At 42.2% G+C, this 4150-nt stretch overlaps 1 long non-coding RNA gene across 1 annotated transcript; it reads right to left on the bottom strand.

The window, feature by feature from the left end:
* Positions 1-1972: 1972 nt before the first annotated feature.
* LOC121721245 lies at positions 1973-3701 on the bottom strand. Its single transcript, XR_006034771.1, has 3 exons — positions 3581-3701; positions 3392-3465; positions 1973-2103 (listed from the first exon to the last, which is right to left on the bottom strand). It is a non-coding gene; the product is annotated as an uncharacterized LOC121721245 (long non-coding RNA).
* Between the last annotated feature and the right edge of the window lie 449 nt (positions 3702-4150).

Here is a 4150-nt window from a genome sequence, read left to right as displayed (position 1 = left end):
GTGTGAGAGAGAGAGAGTGTGTGTGTCTGTGTGTGTGTGTGTGTGTGTCTGTGTCTGTGTCTGTGTGTCTGTGTAGGGGTTCCAAGGGTTTCTGCTTTCTTGGTTTGTTTATGTGTGAGTATGGATAGATTGTGTCATGCATGTCTCAATATAGAGGTGCGTTCACGTTTGCCAAACAGTGGTGAGCGTTCAGGCCAACATGTTTTCTCTGAACAGAACATTTGAACAGTAGAAGGGGGTCACTTGCGCTTCAGCCTGGTTGGTGCTCACGGAACAGGACATAGAAGTCAAGAAGGGAGATCCAAGGTCTAACAAGAGCCAAGGAGCAGGACCGGAGCACTCAATGCTTAAAGGGACACCAGGCAAGCCTGATGCTTTTTCTCTACGAAACTCCCCCTCGCTCGGTCTGAAGCTCTTTTCCTTTTCTTTGCATCTTCCGTCAAGGGTTTTCACTGCTTCTTCGCTGGCTCTACCATTATAGACACGTTTGCAACAATCGCTAGAGTTTCGTTAGCCTCCCTCTGTGCTGTGGATGCAGGATGTAAACTGATCCTGCTTCGGTTGGCGGGTACGATACACTGAGCTTGCAAGTGGGATATTCTTCCTACAGGCAGTAGGGGCGGGCGAGAGAGTCTTCATTCGCCCTGTAATGAGTCATTTACCATATACCGACTTACGAAGATGAGTAATTAAATTAACACGAAAACGTTGCCTGGTGTCCCTTTAAAGTTTTTTTATTCGTGCAAACTGACTAACGTTTCGACGCCCATGCGTCTTCTTCAGAGTCAAAAAACCTAATTGTTAATTTGGTGTAAACATTCCATTTTAACCGTAACACTTTGTCCAGCTCATGTCCAGCTCCACTGTATGTTCGCAGAGGACAGAGGTGTGTTCACATTACCTGCTCAGACTGTTTGGGAGTGTTCGCAGACGTTCCCCAAAATCTCAAGGCAAACAGAAAACCGCTTGCAAACGTTTGCAAACGTTCGCCTATGTTTGTGAATTTGCACCTCAGGATTGTACATTATATTTGTGTGTGTGTGTGTGTGTTTGTGTATATGTGTTCAGAAGGTCAGTTGTTACGTTTCCCCACTTTCTAGTTGTGCCTGCCCTGTCTATATAAACACCAATGACCCTAACAACAATACTCTTGACTCTTGACTCCTTTTCTGTGAGAGCTCAGTGTGATGGAGTACCCAGAGATCAGTTAAACAGAGTTCAGAGATCTTGTGTGCAATGCTCTCTTATTGGTTCATGTGTGTAATGCTTTCTGCAGCTTTGGTCCTGCTACTGCTGGTTTGGATCAGGTCTCGGGTGAGACAGACAAGCCTCACTTCAGCGACACACACACACACACATACACACACACTTATTCAGTACACTGAGAACCATTCCAGTGACACACACACACACACACACACACACACACACACACACACACACACACTGAGGCAGTACGCAGAGAACCTGAAGATAAATCAGAGAATCAGGACTGAGAGGAGCAGACAAGACGTGGCACAGTAGCAGACGTCTGTGTGTGTGTGTATTTGTGTGTGTGTGAGAGAGAGAGAGAGAGAGAGAGATACAGCACATCTTCCTGAGAGGGTCATTGACCCAATGCTTTGATTGCTCTATCTCCATTTACAGTGCAGGTGTGTGAGTGTGTTCAGAGTGTGTGTGTGTGTGCGTGCGTGTGTATGTGCTGTGAGTGTATTGTGTGTGTGTGTGTGTGTGTGTGTGGTATTGGCAGTAAAAGGGACAAAGGGATCCATAAAGTTTGATTAAAGCTGAGGGTTAAGAGACTGAGGCGGGACAGTCCTGAGTTATGAGCACAGCTCCAGACGCAGAGGCCGTGGGGGTGCAGTGGGCGGCCCAGCTGGAGGTGACCTGGCTGGGCTGCGCGGCGCTCGGCGGGACCCCTCTCCTGGAGCTCCCGCTCTCAGTGGCCCCCAGGTCAGCTTTGCTGCGCTGAGACCCATGATTTGTTGCTCTTGATGCAGTCTGGCTCCTGTTGGGACGCTGATGATATGAGTGTGTGTGTGTGTGTGTGTGTGTGTGTGTGTGTGTGTGTGTGTGTATGTTTTTCAATGTGGCTCCGAGTGTCTATCGACAGAGAGGAAAAATGGCAGTGAATCGGCAGTTAGTGTAATCCAAGTTCAACCATCTGTCACACTTATGGACCAACCAAATGCTTTAGGCATTTATAAAGTGCATATTCTAGTCGAAAGTTGAAAAACATGAAAATATCATCAGATTATGCTGAAATGGTACCAATTGTAATGATTGTTTACAGCATAACCATAGCTACGTACTCTTCTGTTTAGAGTTTTTAAAGTGTGCAACGCGTGCAGACCTCTGGATTTGCACCGCACTCTTTGGACTCATTCGCATACGGTAGGGAATAAATAACTTCCGATCATTTCAGAGCTGAGTGATTATGAGGGATTTGTAGCAACGCTCACCCGCACGACGAGGGAAAGGCCTGTGCTTGTGCGGGAACAGTCTAGTTCTAAGCTCTAGGTTCAAGAGGAGACTGGTTTATGTTATTGCTAGACCACAGTTCAATAACTCAACCCCAAGACAACACACCACTCTCAAAGATTCTTCTTTAAATACAAAATATATTTATTTTAACATTCAAATATCATTCAATTCACTCTATGCAATCATATATTATTCTATTCTAAGGTATCAGTAGAAATATAAAAAACTATTGTGATAGTTAATATATATATTTCATTTGATTGCATATATTATTGATATTCTATTTAAAATCTATTTATAGTCTATTTAAACCCTATTTGATATACCCTTTATTTATTGATGTATTTTAATCATTATATGTTATACTATTTTATTTGACTCTATATTCAATTTATTACTATTGCTACTTATTTGATTTATATTCATGGTGTCAAATCACTTTTCCTTATACAATAAAAACTATTCTTAACATATAACTATAATATCAGTTTATCAGAAGTGCCGGCATAAAATGCTAAAGTTCAGAATATTATTTCCATGAATCCATTTACGTTACCAGTTTGTTTGGTTGCTATGGGTTCACATGGTAACCGCAGAGCGGTTAGCTTGAAGGCTATCTAAGACAGCTAACCAGCACTTTGGCTTCCCAGAATAACAAACACAGGATACCTAAAAAAATACCTAAAAATACCTTTAAATCCTAAATTGTTTGTAACGTCATACATTATAAAATCGATCTCATTAAGAGGTTGTCCTGACTGGTTTTTAAAAAGTATATCACTCACGAAAAATACATTAGGGCGTATTTAGGGTCATTAGTCTCCAGTGTAGGTGGCTTAGCTTTGGTTAGCACAACATAGAAAAAAATACGATTACAAGATAAACATTAAAAGAATTACTAGCTCACCAGGATTCAAGTGATTAATACGTTTCCATCTGTTACGATGGTCCAACGAGGTCTTTGTTCAGGAAGTGGTTAATCTGTAACAGTTATCAGGATAATAATGTTGTCTTTCTTAAGTGACTTTGCAACCTAATAATAATTAAGTGACTTGGCAACCTAATAATAAATAATTATTTGGGGTTAGCGACTCACCAGGATTGAAGCTTTTCGGTCAAAAGAAATGTGTTTGATTTCTGTTTGGTCAATATTATTCTTGTTTTGATTAATATTCTTCTTCTATCTTTCCTATCTCTCCTATCCGTTCTGACGTCTGTCTTTAATTTCAAGTAACAGTTAGCAGTTGTTTATTATTGTTTGATTGTTTGAACCTGTCTCGTGCGCCCTCTCGGGGTCACCAGAGAACTATTGGTACATCACAATGGGCAAGTTGGCTATCCATGTGGGTTACATTCTCCCCCTCTAAACCGCATCAGTCTCTGCATGCATCTAAAAGCTATTTAGTAGTGAGTCCCTCTGGGAGGATCAGGGACGTTTCTACCTAGACTCTCAAAGAATGAGGCAATGGCTAGTACTAAGGGTCTTCCTAGTTCCCCATAACACAGTCTTTCAGGTGGACGTCTCTCTCTGGTGGATCTTCGGACTTCAGCGGATTCTCTCTCAGGTAAGTCAACAGGTTCAACTTGGGGTATCTCATCCATGGGTGGCACTCAGTCTCTGTCTCTTCTTCCACAGGTAAGTGTCTTTGAAGAGGTATTCTAGTAT

This window comes from Alosa sapidissima, chromosome 10 (genome assembly GCF_018492685.1).
Source record: "Alosa sapidissima isolate fAloSap1 chromosome 10, fAloSap1.pri, whole genome shotgun sequence".
Lineage (NCBI taxonomy): Eukaryota > Metazoa > Chordata > Actinopteri > Clupeiformes > Clupeidae > Alosa > Alosa sapidissima.
Note: the sequence above shows the minus strand (reverse complement) of the source record. Positions and strands in the feature narration are given on the sequence as shown.